Source organism: Macrobrachium nipponense, chromosome 20 (assembly GCF_015104395.2).
Source record: "Macrobrachium nipponense isolate FS-2020 chromosome 20, ASM1510439v2, whole genome shotgun sequence".
Lineage (NCBI taxonomy): Eukaryota > Metazoa > Arthropoda > Malacostraca > Decapoda > Palaemonidae > Macrobrachium > Macrobrachium nipponense.
In genome coordinates, this window is record NC_061089.1 from 46,134,079 (window position 1) to 46,156,463 (window position 22,385).

The window sequence follows — 22,385 nt, forward strand, 5'->3', positions numbered from 1 at the left end:
AGACAGGATTTGCATCTAACATGGAGATACCAAGTAAAATCTGTACTACAATAGTTCTGCACATCCTAGAGTACTGTGGTGGTAATACCAGACATTTTAGTGGGTAGTTACCCCCTGAGAGACCCCCCACAACGAGTGGGGGGGGAGGGGGAGACAGGATCTCCATCCAACATCATAGTACCAAGTAAAATTTGTACTACAATAGCACTGCACTTCCTAGAGTACTGTGGTGGTAATGACAGATATTTTAGTGGGTGGTTACCCCCTGACAGGCACCCCACAATGAGTGGGGGGAAGGGGGAGGGGGAGACAGGAACTGCGTCTAACATTGGAGATACCAAGTAAAATTTGTACTACAATAGCACTGCACATCTCAGAGTACTGCGGTGGTAATGACATATTTTAGTGGGTGGTTTCCCACTGACAGACACCCCACAACGACTTTGGAGGAGGGGGGGAGGGGAGCCAGGATCTGCATCCAACATTGGAGATACCAAGTATAATTTGTACTACAATAGCACTGCACATCCTAGAGTACTGTGGTGGTAATGACAGACATTTTGAGGGTGGTTACCCTCTGGCAGACACCCCACAAACGAGTAGGGAGCGGGGGAGACAGGATCTGCATCAACACTGGAGATATAAAGTAAATTTGTACCACAATAGCACTTCATATCTTAGAATGCTGTGATGGTAATGCCAGACATTTTAGTGGGTGGTTACCCTTTCACAGACATAACCTACGATTGGAAGAGAGAGGTGGGACACATTGAAATATTTCAAAATCTATCATAGGCAATATTAATATTAGAAATATGGTAAGTATCTGAAAATCGTGAGCCTGATAAAATGTAAAAGGCAAAAAATTCAAGAAATATTGTGATGTTTCAGGATAAGAATTACTGCCGGAGTTATTTTTTAAAATTCATATTAAAGTATGGAATATTTCACTTCATTAATTCCATCACATCTATATAAATACTATGTGTGAGACTTACTAGACTTGGTCTACTTTCTGTAGTTTCACACACACACACACACATATATATATATATATTATATATATATATATATATATATAGTAATATATATGTATATATATATATATATATATATAATATATATATATATATATATATATATATATATATATTACACTATATATAATATTAGCACTATCCTTTGGTTTGGAGTTATTACTTCACACAAAGTATTTTATCTGAATGGGAGGGGGTCACAATTGGCAACAGCTGCAAGTATGTGTGCTGATCCATTTTTGAATAATTAAACCAGTCATATGGTGCCAATAATTAAACCAGTCCATGGTGCCACTCTCAGTTCCTCTAAAAAAAGAAATGTAAGATAAGTATTCTCGCTTTAATAGCGTCTTTGGTCATTTTCTTTCTTGCCTATAGTTAGGACACTGCAGCCATGTCGAGGTTTCGTAGCGCAACGTGTCTTACCATAAGTGAATTGTTCTTTAGTTGCTGTTGGTTCGTGTGGATGAAATGAAATTTTTATCGGATATGGGAATTCGATTGATTTAAGACCAAAGTCCCATCATAAAGAGCCGTTTTAACAACACCCGCACATTCACAAAGAGATGATGTATCACAACACAAATAATTACTGAAACAGAAATGTGAATGAATTGTTCAGGATAAGCTAACTATAAAGATTAAAACATTTTCCCCAATTTTATTCCCCCTCCCGAAGTTGACGATCATACAAATTGGAGTTCCTGACTCCCAAATTAAGTTGGCCTATAATATCATATCAGTTATCTAATAGTCCACTTATTTTCGGCGGCCTCACTCAAATTTATCTGTACACTATCACCAAGTATCAGGTACCATATATATTCAGGGAAGAAAATCTAAACTTAAATAAAAATGATACACACTTTGATGTTTAAGCCAGCCGAGTGCGTTTGTCTATTAACTTCCCGCCGGCACGCACCACGGCAGCCTATGTAATGTGTTCAATACATTCTATCGATGCTGGCTTTGACGACCATTATTCGGCTAATTTTCTCCTTAGTAATATTTTTTTTTCTTTATTTGTTCATTATATTCAGTAGACAGGCACTAACATCATATTATATCCTCACGTTTGTTCAATGCATTTACCATTGTTAATGTGATTTATAAAAATTTGACAACCGAATGTGCAAATATGTCAGCTGTGTGCAAGGCATAGGGCGTCAATCACTGGAGTAGCGATCTCCCTGCCGAGAGTGACTTTATTATTATTATTATTATTATTATTATTATTATTATTATTATTATTATTAATTATTATTCGACCCAATTTCACAGAGAAAAATTACCTTACGAAAACACACCTAAGCACTCCAACCATTGTGGTCAGGCCTAAGCATCTGCTCTTGGATCTAAGCAGTGTCAATCATAAATGGTTTCCTGTGTAAATACAGGACTTTCTTTGCATATGGTAGCGAAGCACTAACTAAACAGTAATGTACAACACTCACTAGGCACTCACTATACACTAAATGCTCACTAAACACTTGAAATACTAAATTTACTAAATATTCATCATACCCCAAACACACAGTAAACATTCACTAAACACTCACTTAATCCTAAACATTAATTAAACACTAAACATTCACTAAACCCCAAACACTCATTAAATACTAGCTTACCAAACCCTAAATACTTATTAAATACTAAACAGTGAATGAACATCCACTCATTAAAAACTTAATAAACTAAACTTACATACTAAACATTTGCTAAAACACTAACATTCACAAGACATTCACTAAACGCTCACTTAAAATTCGCAAAACTTTCACTAAAACCCTAAACATTCACTGAATACTTACACACTAAATATTCACTAAACACTACCATTCACAAGACGTTCACTAAACGTTCACTTAACATTCACAAAACATTTACTAAAACCCTTAAGACAAAACATTCACGGAATACTTACATAATAACATTCAATAAACATTCACAAAACATTCACTAAACCCTAAAGACTCAGTAAACATTCATCTGAATACTTGAACACATTAAACAGTCACTAAACCCTAAACATTCATCACTTACTCATAAACATTCACGAAACGCATACTCACTAAACCCTAACAATTCGCTAAACACTGACTCATTAAACATTAACGATAGAAAAAATTGACAATCGCCACTAATTTTTCATTTCTCTTGTTTCCTTCTTACTTAATGCAAGGTGATTTTTTTTGTCTAGTTTGCTCTTGTTTTATTTCTTAATAATCTTCTTGAGAGAATGGAAATGTTCGAAATAACTTGGTGTGTAGGGATATTGTTTAAAAAACAGAGATCCTCTGTGTCCTTCCTCAGCCAGGTGTATTATGTCTGACGAATTTTTACGCCAGCCGAAAAAAAACAAATCGACTATAGTAACAACAATATTCATTCATAAAACTGATAATACAAAAATGTATCCATGATTTCATTAGCATGAAAGTCAGTTGAAACCAAAAGAAGGTAGTCCTGCTTCGATAAAACAAACCGAGTAGGCTGTAGCACAATTATTATGATCTGTACCCTATCTATAGCGTATATATTACATATGTATTACTATTTATTTAATGGGTGCGTAACTCTATTTAACAAATGTTATGTACATAGACATTTTACAGTAATAACTCTAATAATGATAAGAACTTATATGCTACTTTATAGTGTCAGTTTTCCAACTACCGCTACATTAATTTTCATATCGTACACAAATTTAAAGCGAGTAGGGGAGACCGGGGCTAGTTGGCACACTTTTTACAATTTTGGTCATTGCGAATATAAAACAAACTTGTTGCAAAATTCTTACCACCATTGAAAAATATTAAACATTCGTCTTTATCATAGAGCAAAATAATTGTTGTTTGCTTTCAACATAAGATAACAATAAGCTTTAGAAAAAAAAAAAATAAATTAACTTTTTCGTGCCACTTGCCCCACGGGGTAAGTTGGCACACATTATGGGGTAAGTTGGCACATTGATAATTAAAAGAAAATTACTACATTGCATTTAAATCAAATAGCAAAAATACCCTCTGAATTTCCAAAATACAAAATATAAGTCATTAGTATTACTTCAGATCATCATCTAGTTGTAATTGTGGCAGATGTGAAATAAATCCTCGTCATAGTCTTCATGCTCCCACATGTTACATGCCCTGCACTGGACCCACACTTCTCCTGGCTTACCAAACACAGGCTCTCTTCAGCTGAGCTTTCTTCTGGATCAACAAGAGTAGTTCTTAAACTCTGTACCACGCTGATGACTGATCTGAAGCCCATGTGTCTTTTCGGACATCTCTCAATCTGTTACATAACCACCCGTAAAATCAAAATCTTGAAATAGTCTGTAATTCAGAGTTGAAATTCCATCAATCCTAAACCAATTGAAAACATCAGAATAAGTGACAGCTAGAGGTAAAGCCGAGGAAACTTTACCAGGAATGTCACAGATGGGCATACTTGATCCTGGATTACCAGTCATCCACGAATCACATGTCCTGTTCACACATTTCTTCAGATGTCTATAAACACTAAAATCCAGGGGCTGCAACTTGTGAGAACAATGTGGAGGAAATGATAGGACACTAATCTCATTATCCTTCCAAAAATCCAGAAACAAAACGTAAATTATATAAATAAATAGGCTTACTATTGTTATCAAATAACGTGTGCCAACTTGCCCCATTTATTTTGAGCCAACTTGCCCAACCCTACCATTTGGTTCAAAAACGATTACCAATCCACACCAAGAAACCTTGAATTAATAATTTTAATGCTATAGAATCTTTAAACCATAAGGAAAACTATGATATCATTGAAAATTAATCTTTATGAATGTATAGATGTTATAGCAAATAACAGAAAGATTAAAATATTTACTTACTACCATCAAAATAAAGAATTGTCTCATAAATTCGAGCTCCTACGTTCTATCTCTATAGAATTTTGCTGGTAATTGAGGAACCACGTGGCAATTGCACAGTATATGCATTGCAGTCATCCTATTGGTAAACTTTAAAGTCATGTTGAGTATGCCAACTTACCCCTGTAGCCAACTAGCCCCGGGCTCCCCTACTATATATAATTGAAGTTAGTTGCTTGCTTGACAAAATAATAATAATGACTGAATTATTATGGCCTACGATACTGTTATTTATATGAAACAAATAAATTATTTTTTGTGTTAGATCAGCCATCATCAACCGGGCTTCCGTGGAACCTTCGGGTTCCGTGAACGATCGCCAGGTGTTTCCGTTACGAATTCATGTTTATTTAATTATTGTTATTTATAAGTATATATTTTTTAAGTTAAACATGGTGTGAGAAATCGTAGTCCTATAATTTATTTTATCGTAACATATCGCGCAAGATTTTTCCCTCTGTTTTACTAAAGGTAATTAATGCAGATGCTTACCATATATATATATATATATATATATATATATATATATATATATATATATATATATATATATATATATATATAATATAGGTGTGTGTGTGTGTGTATTGGGGTTCCTTGGGATGAGGAAGATTGTCTCAGGGGTTTCCTCAAAGTGTCAAAGGTTGGGAACACTGTGTTAGATAAATACAAAGGATATAGAAAGTGGATAAAAATATTTATTAAATATATCACGATAATGTATAGTAGCCCACTATACTAATCTAGACATTCATTATCAGGCTTGCCCTTGCCCCCCTGCCCACCTGTTAGGGTGTGTCTGTCAGGGGGAAACCACCCACTAAAATGTCTGTCATTACCATCAAAGCATTCTAGGATATGAAGTGCTATTGTAGTACAAATTTTACTTGGTATCTCCAATGTTGGATGCAGTTCCTGTCTCCCCCTCCCCCTCCCCACTCATTGTGGGGTGTCTGTCGGGGGGTAACCACCCACTAATATGTCTGGTATTACCATCACAGCATTCTAGGATGTGCAAGTGTATTGTAGTACAAATTTTACTTGGTGTCTCCGATGTTGGATGGAGATCCTGTCTCCCCCTCCCCCCCTCCCCCAACTCGTTGTGGGGGGTGTCCCTCTCAGGGGGTAACTACCCACTAAAATGTCTGGTATTACCACCACAGTACTCTAGGATGTGCAGAACTATTGTAGTACAGATTTTACTTGGTATCTCCATGTTAGATGCAGATCCTGTCTCCCCCTCCCCACTCGTTGTGGAGTGTCTGTCAGGGGGTAACCACCCACTAATATGTCTGGTATTACCATCACAGCATTTTAGGATGTGCAGTGCAATTGTAGTACAAATTTTACTTGGTATCTCCAATGTTGGATGCAGATCCTGTCTCCCCCTCCCCCTCCCCACTCGTTGTGGGGCGTCTGTCAGGGGGTAACCACCCACTAAAACGTCTGTCATTACCACCACAGTACTCTAGGATGTGCAGTGCTATTGTAGTGTAAATTTTACTCGGTATCTCGTAAGTTGGATCTAGATCCAATTAACCCCCCCTTTTCGGCAGACGGTCAGTTTCACAGTTTACAAGTCTACTCCTAAATACCGGTAGGGGTTACAGTCGGTATCTCGTTCGTTGTATCTCAATGGTCCGGGCTGCCGGTCTATTTCACACTGCGACCCCCAAATTGTAGGATAATATAATGGTAGGGTTCAAAATCCAAAAATTATAGGATATAAAGGTGAGGTCCACTGTCCCGGAATTTTAAGGTATATGTGGGGGCCATTATCCCTAAAAGTACCCTGAAACATTGAAAGACCATATTAAAACAGGAAAATTATGACTAAGTCCAAAATACATTAAGTAATGACAAAGTAAAATAATACCAAAGTGCCCCTTAAAAGGTTTTAAAAACACAGCTCCTCGTTCTCTCACTTGTCAAGATACGTATTTTTTTTATCGTTTCTAATCGTGAATGACTTGCAAGATTCTCCTCTCCTATGTTTCGTATATCATCAAGCTTGCTGTCTCACCTCGGGTAATACTGAATTTTGCATTTATTATAATATGTTGGCTTTTATTTAATTGATCATTCGATTTCTAAGTATCTAGAAAGCAAATCTTTATTAGGTACGTTTTCCTTTACGGCTTCACTCAAATACGTATGATATAATAACAAAAATCAGCTGATTACTTCACGGTGGTCTCGGACACCTTAAATATCACATTATACGCTCTATAAGCGTTTGGTTAAGCTATTATATACGATAATTTGGCAATCTTAAAACTAAATCACAGCCTGACTTAACAATTAATGAAACGAAAGTCTGCAAAGTTTAGGGTGTACTTTGCTTAGCCTATTTGGTGCCTTAAGTCGGTTCAGTGGATAGGCTAATGGTTTATTGAAGACACCTAATTGACTGTTTAAATAATCTGCCGGCGAAGAAACCGCTATATTATGATAAATTTGTAGTAGGGGATTACGCTGTGACTTTCGTGACAAGTGACATCTGTTCTGAGGAAAATAATCGAAGATAATCAATGCAGGCCTAGTATCGGCCATTGATACACATAGGCCATTCCGCCACTAACGAGTTGCACTGCCAAAGTAATTGTCTTGTCTTGATTCCTAAGTGTTATTTTACCCTTAAGGTATGAATTTAATTATAAATGAATTGATATTGATGGACTGAATTAAATTGAATATAGAATTTAGGTCAAGCACTGGGACCAATGCAGTAGTCCAGCGGTGAAACGGAAATTGACAGTAAAATGGTTGAAATTGAAAGGTGTTACAAGAGAAAAACCTTGCAGTTGTACTGTGAATCAATTGTTAGAAGAGGGTGTTAAGTAAGATGGAAGAAAGTATTTGATATTGATGAAAACCTACCCTAATAGATTTATTGTTAGCAACACTAGGTTTACCTCATACAAACGATCTTTTGTAGGCTTAGCCTAAACCATGGATCCAGCTAGTCTCTGTAATCGTGTGAATACTTTATATATATATATATATATATATATATATATATATATATATATATATATATCTGTGTGTGTGTGTGTATGCATGTATATTAGCCTAGTTATAAATTGTCAAAAGTCATCACAAATTGAAGTTTTACCATAAAATAGACTGGGCAAATTGTGTTAGGCCTAGGCCATTGACTCTCCATAAAACATTCTGTTCTCACAAACATACAGCACAGGCATTGTGTAATCATTTTTATTATTCCATACTGAAAAGAAATGTGTCTAATACAAACATTTTTTAATCCTCAGCAACAGCAGTCACTCTTTTATAGCTAGGATGGCATCACTTGCTCCAGGGCAGCGCTACGATTTAGTGATATTCGGGGCAACGGGCTTTACTGGACAGTACGTCGTGGAAGAAGTCGCTCGAGTTGCTCAGAAGGAAGAGGCTAGAAAAGTACCCCTTACTTGGGCAGTTGCTGGAAGGTCATCCAACAAACTTCAAGATGCACTCGCTACAGCTCAAAAAGAAACTGGTAAGAATTTATTGTAGTCTATTATGATGTGCGTGCCGAGCATGACATTGTAAGATATTTTTATAGATTATAGAGGAGAATATAGGATTTAAACCAGAAGGCAAGTGCTGTGACCTATGAGATCTTTGAGCACTGAAAAGGTAATTGATAGTAAGAAAGTTTGGTCTGAAAGGTATGTTTCCTCTCCTCTGGTTACAAGAAAATATGAAGAGATATAGTAAAAGACCCTAAGTAATGCCTATGACTGACAGTACTACTGTCTACACTGGAGGCATTGTTATAAGCAAAAATGTTTCTTTAATTTGTTTGCAACTTCCAAATGCTATTTGGATATTCATTCTTCAAATATAAATGATAAAGAACATGATGGATATTTTCAATGTCAGGTATCAGTTCTCATCTGGATCATTGTTGTTTTTTAATACTTTCTCTGGTTTAATGTTTCACAGTTTGTAAGCACAAAATGCAAATTAATTAAGATTGACTGATGCCTTGATGTTTGCATGGGTCAGACAAACTTTGAAACAAATTACAATTTAGAAATCAAAACAGTACAGTATACTGTAGTAACAAAATGAATAAGGAAAGGAGCTCCTTGACCATTAAAGCACCCTGAATTAACCCTTAATGGAAAAAGATCCTTTACATGTAGTGGCTCTACGTTACTCATCTCACAACGTTCCATGTACGTACAAGAAATGCTAAGGAAATTATTAAAAAAAATAAAAGTATACTGAATGTAAATATTTTAAAATAACTGTTTTTTAATGGTTTGGTGTAGCAGTCCTACAAATTTATAAAAATATCATAATCACAAGTCACTAAAATATTGAAAAAAATCCAAGTAATATAAATGTAAATATATTAAAAAATATCTACTTACATATAAAACTACAGCTTTCGAGAACCTGCTAGATTCTCCTTGTCAAGGAGAATTGAGAAGGTTCTCAAAAGCTTTCATTTTATATTTATACATTTTTAAATATATATTTACATTTACATCAATGTGGATTTTTACCAACCTTTTAAGAGTGGTTTTTGGAAGGAGTTAGCATTTGTATCATTATTACAAGTACATAGTATTTAATTCTTTTTAAGGACTAGACCGTCAAAGAGTGTTGGTCTTATTCTTGCGGATGTGAGTGATAAAGATTCACTGAATAAGATGGCAAGCCCAATCTTCTGGTAGTTGTCAACTGTGTGGGGCCTGTGAGTATTGCAGTCACATTTTTTTATTGTGTGTCAGAATGTGATGTGGGATTCTGGTCTATGCAGTATAATGGATTTCCTATTACATTACCAATTACCACCTTCTATACTGCATAGTGAGTGTCATTGACTTTCTTTCAGCTTAACTCATGACTAAATGTCAGAGAAATGTATAAATATATATGAAATATATTTGAAAATGTTATGATAAAGATAATTTGTGGTTGGAAAACCATGTTAGCTCTGAGTGGCTGAAAAGTGCCCTAGTGCTTGGCTTTACAGCATAATTTCCATTTCATAATTACTACTATGACTCATGAAAATACATAATCAAGTTGCATGCTGGCAAGCAGAGCAGTGTACATGGTACTTCAGTATTAACTTAATTAATCCATATGCATATGTTGGATTGTACAGGCAATTGACTTAATTCATATGCATATGTTGGACTGTGCAGGCAAATTAATTCATATGCATATGTTGGACTGTGCAGGCAAATTAATTCATATGCATATGTTGGACTGTGCAGGCTAACTGTCTTTCCAGTGTTTTCTTCTGTGGTTAGAAGGGACTGGTATCATAGGCTTATAGTATCACTGAGAATTTCTTCAAATTAAAATGTATCTACAGTAATTTCAGAAATATGCTAACAAAACCTTAAATATGCTATATGTAAAGATGGTACTGATTACTCTAGTGTAGGCTAGGCTAGCATAATATTCTTACGGCAAATTAACGTTGGCCGACTTACGTCCAAATCGTCTTACAACCGGTTGGTTGTAACCAATTGCGGTTGTAAGTCGACAACTAGCTGTATACTTAAGACCATGGACAGCTTGAAGAGATATAGATTTATTTAGCCGAGATGCAACAAAAGCATTGGGAAACATACCTCTGAATCCATAGCACCCAGCCAGTTCCATAGATTGCCCCAAGAACCATAAACTTACAAGACTTCTAAGAAGAAATTGAAGGCCTTATTCATTCAAAAATAGACATGACTCTGAAGAACAACATATACTTTATTTAAGGACATTGTTAGTGTTAACTGACAAATAAATGGGACCCACTGGGTGAACTAAAGAGAGCCGATAAAATGGTAGACAAAAATAAACGTGGATGATACGATACTGTCGGTATGTTGTTGCACATAGTATTTGGGATTTACATACTGTAGTTATCATTTCTTGTAAGTGTGGTTTATTTTTTTCTCAGTACCAGCTGTATGGGGAACAAGTTGTTTCTGCCTGCATAGACAATGGTGCCAGCCATGTAGACATTTCAGGTGAACCTCAGGTAAGAAGATGCATGATTTTTTTTGCTCTTTTTTGCAATTTGGTATTTTAAAATTCTTTACAGTAAAAAAAAAAAATTAAGGGTTAATCCCATTCACTAATTTTTGTCAAATGGTTTCATAAAACTGTTTTAAATAAAAATTGTTGCTCCAGTAAATAAAGGTCTTTACATATTTGTACAGTACCTTTTAATAATAGAAATTCAGTTTAAGATATTGTTTTCTTTTATTCTTAGTTCCTAGAAGGAATGCAGCTCAAATACAATGAAGCAGCAGAAGCAGCTGGGGTTCATATTGTGTGCTTGTGGCTATGACTCCATTCCAGCAGAGATGGGCCTGGTTCATATGATAAAGAATTTCAAAGGTATTATTAGCAAAGATTTGTTTTTGTACATGAACTTCCCTGACAGATATATACTTAGCTATAGTCTCCGACGTTCCCGACAGAATTTCAAATCTCGCGGCACACGCGACAGGTAGGTTAGGTGGTCTACCTTACCCGCCGCTGGGTGGCGGATGTACGAACCACTCCCGTAGCTTGTCAGATTTTTCTCTGTCGCGGAACGATAACAACTGTTGTCGGTTCCTCTCGATAGTTTTTCGATTCTCGCTTGCCTGGAGTTAATTTGGACTTCTTTTGGTGACGTATTTGCTTTGTTTGGCTTGGCATACGCTGATTGTGGACCGGTTTGATTTTGATTTGGATTTTCTTTAACGATGTCTGACCTAGATTCAGTAGTTAAAACTTCGGTTTTGTTTAGGGTTTGCGTGAATGAAGGATGTAAAGTGAGGTTGCCGAAAGCTTCGGTAGACCCCCACACGGTTTGCATGAAATGCAGGGGGAATGAATGTTCTTTTGCTAACCCTTGTAGTGAATGTAAGGGATTGAATGAAGAAGAATATAAGGCTCTCTCTTCTTATGTTAGGAAGTTGGAACTGATAGAGTGCGTAAGGCTTCCTCTAGAAGTTCTAGCAGATCTAGAATGAGTGAGTTGGATGTGGATCCTAATAGTACTAACGTAGAATTAGAACCTTCTTCCCAGTTTGCAGCCCGGCTCCCGCACCGAAGCCGAAGATTCGCCTTCGGAGGCGGCAGCTCTGAAAGCCACGATTCGTTCTATGGATCAGAAGATTCGTCAGTTGGAAGGTAAGGAGAGTGTTAGTGATCAGTGCAGTGTCCCCAGTGTTGTGGAGGGTGCGTCTGACCGGCTCCTTAGTGCCTCTAGGCCTAGACCTCTTCCAGACTACCCAGTTCCAGTGGAGTAGGAAAGTCGAAAGCCGCAGGAGGGCTAGGGAGAGCCCCCACCGGTCAGGCGTCCCCTCGGCAGATCCTGAAGTACGCTCCCCCCCAGGCTGCCTCGGATCGCTACAAGAAGGAGCTCCTACGCCAATGCTTCTCCTCTTCGTCGTCTCCCTCTCCGAAGAGAGGTTGGAACTCCCCGGATGCGTCGCGCCCGTTGAAGAGGGCTTGGAAGGCTCCCTGCAGTCCTTTGGCTTCTAGTCCGGAGGTTTTCCCGGAAGAATCGTCGGTGGAGGCGGAAGAAACCCAAGAAATCCTGTGATCGTTCTTCTTCTCGCTCCGCGCTCGCGCTCGGCCCTGCTTTTCCGAGGAAGAACAACAAGATTCTCCTACGAGAGTACTCGCGGGACTTTCAAGCTCAGATCACGGCGCTAGCAGACTCTCTAGCAGTTAGAATCACGTAGGAAGAAGGACGTTTCTCTTGCCGATCAAGAGATCTAGGCGCCGCTCTTCAGAGGATCGTTCTCCTTCATATGGGGAGGTTTCGTATGAAGGTGGGGGCTCGCGTGAGCGCCCTCGCTCGCCTGGCTCTCTTTCGATTTCAAGGCGCCAAACATCGGTAGGACGCTCTATGGAGAAAGAAGTTTTTTCTCCAGATTGGATTCCCGCTTCCGGTAAGCGCACTGCACCTGCTCATCACGCTATTTCTTCAACTCCCTCGCGTGAGACTTCTCCTCAGCAGCCTCCAAGATTCTAGAAGGCGCCCTTATACAAGTAGGCGTTCTTCTTCCAGATGTCACTCTCCTCGAGTGTCGGATCGTGACTTCTCTCGACAGGCATCTAGAGTCTGGTGGGAGTCGTGTGCATGATAGACGGCCTACTGTTAGCCGCTCCCGCAAGGTAGGCGCCAAGAGCCTACTGCACATAGATCTCCTAGTAGGCGCTCGTACTCTTTTAAGGCGTCATACTCCTGATTATTCTCCTAGGGGCAGACAACAAGAGTCTTTTCAAGCGCCCTTCTCCGTGTAGGCGCTCTCCCGCTTCTAGGCGCACTTCTCCTGACCGTTTGTCTCTTGGTAGGCACCAGGAATCCCGGTAAGCGCCCTTCTCCAAAATGTAGGCGCTCGTTAGTTTTTGGAAGCGCCCTTCTCCTGAATGTTACCCTCTTGTTAGACGTCAGAGTCTCGCAAGCAGCCTTCTCCTAGTAGGCGCATTTCGCCTACTTCAGTCGAACTTCCGTTGATCGTACGCAACTGGACAGGTATGGAGAGACGCGCAAGCGCTCTGCTCTCGATAGGCGCTCTTCTCTGTGGCAGCCGCTCGCCTCAGGATAGGCGCATAGAGTATAGTAGGCGCTCGCCTCCTCGTAAGCGCCCTGTGGATATTTCCGAGGATTCTCGGAGTAGGAGCCCTACCTCTCCTTCGGCTGAGATTCCGTATACCTCGAAGAGGGAGTCTCATCGTAGACATCCCAGATCTTCTCATCGTTCTCCAGTGGATGTGAACTCTTCTAAGAGAGGGCGTTCTCCAACCTCTCGCTCAACTCCTACTAGGATCCCTTCGTCACTAAGGATCTTCCGCGCTCGCCTCGACAAGACGTCCTAGAAGGTTCGGATGAGGAACCGAACACTTCTGCTGCTGTCTCTTCTTACAAGAAGCTTACAGAGCTACTTTTACAAGTTTTTGGGGATTCCCTAACTCCTACGGCTCCTCCTTCTCCTCACTCACTTTTTTCAACGGCGAAGACAGCGAAGAGTTCTTGTTGTGTGAGGATGAAGCCAACTCTTTCAATGAAGAAGGCACTGAGGAGTTTTGGTTCCTGGATGGCTTCCAAAGAAGAAGCGGGGAAAACGATGTTCGCTTTTCCTCCTCGAAGTTATCAGGACGCGTGGTTTCTGGTACGAAACAGGAGAGCCCTTAGGATTGGGTCTACCGTCTTCGGCGGCTGATTCGGATTTTTCGGCGCTGGTAGATTCGACAAGGAGAACTGCCCTTAACTCTGCTAAGACGACTTGGGCAATGAATGAATTGGATCATATGCTCAAAGGTATGTTTAGAGTGCTAGAAGTATTTAACTTCCTTGATTGGTCGTTGGAGTCCTAGCCAAGAAAATTGCAGTGCCAGAGTCAATTTCGCCAGAAGATCTTATGTGTGTCTTGTCTTGTATGGACATGTCGGTAAGAGACGGAGCGAGTGAAATCGCCTCCCTTTATGGGGCCGGGTATCGTGAAGAAAAGAGGTCGGTTTATTGTTCCTTCTTAACGAAGTCGGTCTCCCATGCTCAGAGGTCTTCTTTGCTGTTTGCTCCTCTGTCTACTCAGTTGTTCCCGGAAACATCGAGTGCAGGAACATTTCGAGGTCACTTTCGGCCAAAGCCACCCAGGACCTTTTGGCACAGTCGGCAAGAAACCTCGCCCTTCCTTCCCTACCAAGGCTAAGAAGGAAAAGGCAGGTGTTCGAGAACCTTTCGAGGGGCATCTTCATCAAGAACCTCTACGTTTTAGAGTCGAGTAGACCTTCAAGAAGGGGTAAGACTTTCGCCAAGTCTGTTAAAGCCCCCAAATAACTTGCAAGTCCTTCAAACAACGGTGGGCGCCAGACTCTTAGAGTTTGCAGAAGTCTGGGCCAAAAACGGGGCAGATCCTTGGACCCTGTCTATTTTGAGGAGAGGTTACCTCATCCCTTTCATCGAAAGACCTCCCTTGACGACCATCCCAAGGGAACTGACGGCCAGGTACAGAGACCCCATCATGAATCAAGCTCTCCATCTAGCAGTAGATCAGATGCTGGAGAAGGGGGCGATCGAACTAGTGACAGACCATCTTTCATCGGGCTTCTACAACCGCCCTCCCTTCTAGGTTCAGAAGTCCTCAGGGGGATGGAGACCGGTGTTGGATGTAAGCGCCCTGAACTTCTTCGTAGAAAAGAAGAAGTTCACGATGGAAACGCCTTCTTCAGTGCTGGCAGCACTTCGTCCGGGGACTGGATGGTTTCCTTGGATTTACAGGACGCTTACTTCCACTTACCGATCCATCCTTCCTCGAGGAAGTTTCTCAGATTCATGATGGGGGGGAAAATTTTTCAGTTCAGGGGCTCGTGTTTCGGCCTCTCGACGGCCCCTCAAGTGTTCACGGGATTTTGTTGAGGAATGTGGCTCAATGGCTTCATTTGAAAGGGGTGAGGATATCCATGTACCTCGACGATTGGCTAATAAGGGCCAATTCAGAAGATCATTGTTTGAAGGACTTACAAGTAACCTTAGAATTGACAAAGGCTTTCTTTTGGGACCTCTCGTCAATTTCAAGAAGTCGTCACTAATTCCCTGAGCAAGAGTGTGTGTATCTCGGGATACAGATGAACTCTCTGAGTTTTCGGGCTTTTCCTCTCAGGAAAGGATAGCCCGAGGATTCGAGAGAGTAACAACCTTCTTAGGGAAAGAAGTATGCACAGTGAGGGAGTGGATGAGTCTGCTGGGGACGCTCTCCTCGCTGGAGCAATTCGTTTCCCTAGGAAGGTTGCACCTGAGACCGCTACAATTCTTTCTTCATCGGAATTGGAGTCGTCGTTCTCAGGATTTGACGTTCTCCCTGTCGTTATCCCAGGACATCAAGAAACATCTCTTATGGTGGACAGATCCCAACCTCTTTGCGAAGGGACTGTCTCTTCAATCCCAGATCCCCAACCTGGTGTTGTTCTCCGACGCGCGGACACGGGGTGGGGGGCAACTCTGGGAACCAGCGAAGTGTCAGGTACCTGGGTGGGGGACCAGGTAGCCTGGCACATCAACAGAAAGGAGTTGATGGCTGTGTGGTTGGCTCTGAAGGCTTTCGAGCCCAAAGTCAGAAGATGCGGTAGTGCAGGTCAACGCGGACAACACTACAGCTCTGGCGTATATCAGGAAACAGGGGGGACGCATTCCTTCTCCCTGTACGAGACAGCAAGAGACCTTCTTCTGTGGGCAGAAGAAAGAGGAATCAAGCTTCTCACCAGGTTCGTGCAGGGAGAAAGGAATGTAAGAGCAGATCTCCTCAGGCAGGAAAGATCAGGTCCTTCCCACAGAGTGGACCCTTCATCTGGATGTATGCCAGAGCCTGTGGAAGTTATGGGGCGGGCCACACATAGACCTCTTTGCCACGTCAAAGAACAAGAGGCTGGAATCCTTACTGCTCTCCGATATCGGATCCAGAGGCATTAGCAATAGATGCTCTTCTTCTAGACTGGAACGGACTCGACGTCTACGCGTTTCCCCCCTTCAAGATCCTGGGGCTAACCATCAAGAAGTTCGTAGAGTCCGATTCAACGAGAATGACCTTAATCGCTCCCTTTTGGCCGGCCCAAGAATGGTTCACAGAGTACTGGAATGGTTGGTGGACCTTCCAAGATCGCTCCCGCTAAGGAGCGATCTACTCAGACAACCCCACTTCGACAGGTACACAAAAATCTCCTCGCTCTCAGTCTGACTGGCTTCAGACTGTCCAAAGTTTGGTCAGAGCGAAAGGCTTTTCAGCAACAGCTGCTAAAGCAATCGCAAGAGCGAGGAGACCTTCCACCTTGCGTGTATACCAGTCAAAGTGGGATGTCTTCAGACGTTGGTGCAAGAGGAAGAACATTTCCTCTTCCAGTACCTCTGTGACCCAAATTGCGGATTTCCTTATTTTCCTCAAAGGAGAATTGTCATCTGCTTGTGTCAACTATTAAGGGATACCGCAGTATGTTGGCGGCGGTATTTCGCATAGAGGCTTAAAGATATCCGATGATAAGGATTTGCACGATCTTATTAGATCATTTGAAACCATTAAGCGTTCCTCATGTAGTACCAAACTAGAATCTAGACGTAGTTCTACAATTCCTTGGATCGTCTAGATTCGAACCTCCTGGCTTAGCCTCTTTCAAGGATCTGACGAAGAAGGCCATCTTCCTTTTGGCCCTAGCTACAGCTAAGAGAGTGAGTGAGCTCCAAGCTATCGAGGGCAATGTAGGGTTTAAGGAAGATTCTATGGTGTGTTCGTTTCTTCCAAATTTCCTTGCAAAGAATGAAAAACCCATCACGGCCTTGGCCCAGGAGCTTTGAACGTTCGTAAGTTTTATCTTTTTCTAGTAGGCGGAAGAACCTGAAAGAACTCTTTTGCCCTATGAGATTATGAAGTATTTCTTAAGAGGAAGGAACAACTTAAGGCTAATCAAGATGTGCTTTGGTGCTCTGTAAAGGACCCCACTCGGCCATGCGAAGAATGCTCTTTCCTTTTTTCTGAGAAGCCTTATTAACAGAGGCACATGTTGCTTGTAAGGAAGAACATTTTAAAATACTGAAAGTGAAAGATCACGAGGTGAGGGCATCGCAACTTCGCTTGCATTCAGAAAAAATATGTCTGTGCGGAACTTGATGGAGGCGACTTTTTGGAGATGCCAATCGGTTTTCGCAAACCACTACCTACGTGATGTAAAAATCACATATGATAAATGCTTCGCCTTGGGTCCTTTCGTATCGGCGGATTCGGTGCTGGGCAGGGAGCTGAAACTTATTCCTGTGTAAATTTTTTTTATATGTTACCCTATATTTTATATTGTTGTTTTTTGGTGGTCTGAAAGAGGTTGCAGGAGGCACCTCTTTTTGTCGTAATATTAACCTTTGTATTTTGGTTAGGTGGTCTGGTGGGTTTTGGCTCCTTGCAGAGGTAGTGGTAAGGATCTGTTAGGTAAGCGGACAAGGTCCCTCTAACAGTATCCGACTTGGATTCTACCACAATAGGGGATCACATATCCCAGTGGTAGATCCGAGAGTCTTTCAGCATCAGGTCACGTCCTAGCTGTAGCTCTCCAGACAATGCAGACTCAGAGACAGTATCTATGAAGTCTTCATCTGAAAAGGTGAGAACCAAGGTTGTTATATCCTACAACATTAGTTGTTTCCCGTCTACCTGTATTATTTAGCTGTCTCTTACCCTCCACCAAGGGTGCCAATCAGCTAAGTATATATCTGTCAGGGAAGTTCATGTACAAAAAATGATATTGTTAAACTACAATAAAGTTTGTACATACTTACCTGGCAGATATATACGATTAATGGCCCACCCAGCCTCCCCTCAGGAGACAGGTGGAAGAGAAAAATCTGACAAGCTACGGGAGTGTTCGTACATCCGCCACCCAGCGGCGGGTAGGTAGACCACCTAACCTACCTGCGCGTGTGCCGCGAGATTTGAAATTCGTCGGGAACGTCGAGACTATGTGGGGGGTTTTTTCGGGAAGCGTCGAGACTATAGCTAAGTATATATCTGCAGGTAGTATGTACAAAACTTTATTGTAGTTTAACAATATCATATTTATTATTATTGAATGTAAAGTAGTATTTAATTTTCTTGAAGTTAATTTATATAGGATACTGTATAGACTTTTATTTTTGTTGCTCAAATGATGATGCAAATGCCCACTAAAGTGCAAAATTTTGTACCTCAGGCAATTCTTAATACCTTTATTGGTGTAATGACTGACAGTAAAGATAAAATTACTGTCAGTTTGTATATTAATGCTTAAAAAATCTTAATGTTTAAAAGCTGCCCAAAAGATTAATCAAAAGTTCAAGTTGGCTTAGCTGTTATAGAAATATTTCTGCAGTTCTATACTATTCACATGTCGAACACGATTGATTGTTAACAACAAGAATGGGTGTGTAAAATTTGGCCATGTGACCAAGTGGTGAGGTCCTATCAAGTTGAGAAGCATGCAACATTAATTGTATGTGTTGGTCCATAAATTCCTTCACAAAATGTTAATAACAAAGCAGCAATTAATATATAAAAACATAATTTTCTTAATTTTAAAAATTAAAAGAAGTTTTTGCATTGCTGTTTTTGTCACAAACAAAATGCTATGTTGAGCTTTTTTGTTATTGTTAAAGGATCTGTTATACATCCTATATATGTAGTACACATTTGTAATTACAACAATGGGAACTTTCACATGTTTTACAACAATCCTCCTCAACTATAAGATAAAAATATAAAATAAAAGTATGGTGCCAACATATTCCTAGTTCAAGAACACAGATTTCAGAAACATGACAGATAGTAAAACAGAATTTAATGGGCAATAGTGTGTTTACTTGAAGCTTGAATCATATCGTACCTGTAAGATGTTAAGGAGGTGCAATATCCAAATACATATAGTACCAGGTGTGTAATTTAGTCTGAAGGGTTTTTATGTTTCTTTCTTTGAAGGTGAACTGAATTCAGCTCAGCTGTTTGTCACCACTAAAGGTGGGGTAAGTAGAAAAAATCTGCGAACATATTTTGAGTAAATTTTACCTGTCTGGTAATGCATTGATGTTGAGAGGGAAATCTAATTGTCAAAAGCTGTATTTAGACTTAGTCCCACCATCATAAAAAAATGTAAATCCATATAGCATAGATGAAGGGTGGATGGAGATAATTTCGACATGCCCTTCACCCCGCTCCCATGACAGTAGCGCAATAGTGTCAGCTGGATTTTTTGTAGACACCAGAAGAGTTGGTTAGAACCAGACATAAATGGACAAGAAGTATAAGATGGGAGTGCATAAGATGAGAGGAGATTTGTGGAAGGTAAAGCACAGGAAAAGTCAGGAGTGGAAGCAGTTGTGATTACAGTATAAAATAATTGCGTCTGTTGTTGGAATTAAGTAGCACATACAGTGAAGGTAGAATAATTTTTTTTTATAACTTGTGCATTACATATAGTTTAGATGCACAAGTGGTACCTTACATAAAATGGTTAAGAAAAAGATAAAGAAATTTCATAAATGAAAATGTATAGGACATCCTTAGAATAACATTTCTGAGGTAATATTTGAGCTGTAATTATGGTTTTATCCCTTTATCTAAATATACAGTGATTGATGCCAGTGTTGTACCATGTGAAATTATTAGTCAGCAGAGATATTAAAGTAATCAAGAATGAAAAGTATGTTTAATAAAATTACTAATACATTGGGAGGCTGTATACTTCTTATGACATTGTGTACCAGAGTTTTACAAGGGTTGGATTAATCTGTTAAAAATCTTTCATTTAAGTTAACACTGTTTACCCAGCATAAAATTATGTCACATAAATTACAGTTTTCTTTAAAACAAGTTTTGTTTATTTTTATCTTTCCTCAGAATTCCAAGACCCCAATTCACACAGGAACCATGGAATCCGCAGCCCTTGCCATTGCCAATAATAGTGAAATTGCCAAAATTCGACGACAGTTGTTCCCAAAACCTTTGCCAAAACCCAAGCATAAGGTCACTAAGAAGTAAGTATCAATATCATTGTTTTTTTTATGCTGAAGTTCTGAGTTCAAAAAGATTAATCTAGTCTACGTAATGGGAAATAGTAAGTTTTCAGTTTTTTTTAATAATAAATATACTACCAGTTGTTCATATATTGCTCGATATTGTTAACAATTGAGGCTTGCTAAAGATTGAGGTTCAAGTCCTCCTTGACTCTTGTTACGACCTTTTTGTCTGAGTAGAGAAGCTTATTTTTTTGTCATAAACACACTATCTTTAAAGTTACCTACTTAGTAGGAAAAAATATTATTTTCAATTATATTTCCTTGGTATTAATAGCTCTGGGAAAAATCATTAAAAGATTTCCAATGTTTCAGAGGAATGCTTCACAAAAATGAATCTGTGAACCTATGGGGAGTTGCATTTCCTACTGATGAACCAGTAGTGTACCGAACACAGAGACATCGTCACGATGTTTTAGGTCAGCGGCCAATTCAGTTTCAGCAATTTCTCGGATTTCGTAATGCTTTCACTGCCATTGGTTTGATCTTTGGTATGGCATACTTTGCTGTTGTATGCTACTTCAATTGGACAAGGAAACTCCTTTTAAAGGTTTGTGGAAATCTGCATTACATTTCTAAAAGTGTGTAGTTTATGGGATGGTCAAAAGTAAAGTAATATTGGTTATTAAAATACATCCAAGTTAAATTTTGTTGGATGAAAGTTATTGGACATTTGATTCTTGCTGATACAGTTAGCATAATTATATCCTGTGGCATATGTAATTTGATTAATTTTATTCCTCTGCAGTACCCAGAAATAATGACAGCTGGTGCGTTTAGACGGGCTGGAGCTGACCGTGAGGCCCTGAAAGACTTGAAATTCAGTTCTACTATTATTGGCCAGGGTTGGTCAGAAACATTGTTGTCAGGATCTGACCAACATAGTGAAGCCCCAGATTCATCCATTACTGTGAAGGTATGATAACTTTATTATTGGTAAAGATACTCTTTTAGACTTGGCCAAAGTTTGTGGTTCTCTTGAGTATCAGCAAGGACTGATGGATAAGAGTAATGTAGATGTTAATATGTTGCAACCGTTCTTTTTCAATACTGGTAATTGTGGAGACACGTATAATGGTATTTTACTCACATTTTCTTTTTGAATGAAATTGTGGACATTAAGTAGAAAATACTGAGGCAAGGTACTCTATGTAGTATATCAGAGAATTACACAACTGGCGGTTGAAAACAGGCTTGCCACCTGTTTAATATATTTTGTTGGAATCCATATGAATGAGCTTTTTTATTGTTCTATTTAGATATCTGGACCAGATCCAGGCTATGGAGCCACTTTCACTCATGATGGTTGCTTGTGCCATGACTATCCTGCGAGAGAAACAGAAGTGTGCTGGCAGGTAAGAACATTGTGCAGTTTTGCAGAATTTTGCTGCAGATTCAGTATTTAGTAGTGAAAATTTCATGATATATCTACTCATGTTTCCTCAATATTGCAGAGGTGGCGTGATGACTCCTGGAGTTGCCTTTGCCAAGACCAGTGTAATTGACCGTATGGTGGATCGTGGTATGACTGTCACTGTTAGCAGTAAGGATTATCAGAATGGTTACTTAGACAATCTATTAGTAACATCTAAGGGCTTGAAAAGCATTCTGATTAGCATCCCAGGGTTTCAGAGCATTCTGTCAGGAGCATTCTGTTATTACCATCCAAGGGTTTCAGAGCATTTCTCAAATATTGCTGTTATTATAAAAGGTTTTCTCCATATTACGTTTACCAATTTATGTTGGGATTTAGACAAAGACAATAGTTTTAATGTGGTATGTTGGCTGTCACAAAATAGGGAATTTTTGTATGACATGATGAAATGTTTGCACAGTGCTTAGTTTATTTTTATATGTGAATGGTATATGAACAATAAAAAGT

The 22,385-nt window shown here is 39.6% G+C and overlaps 1 protein-coding gene and 1 pseudogene across 2 annotated transcripts in view; both read left to right on the top strand.

Moving 5' to 3' along the window:
* LOC135225612 (elongation factor-like GTPase 1) overlaps positions 1-22,385 on the top strand; it is a 145,040-nt gene that overhangs the window by 74,504 nt on the left and 48,151 nt on the right. The gene's annotated exons all lie outside the window — the stretch shown is intronic.
* LOC135220130 (saccharopine dehydrogenase-like oxidoreductase) lies at positions 9,080-22,345 on the top strand (annotated as a pseudogene).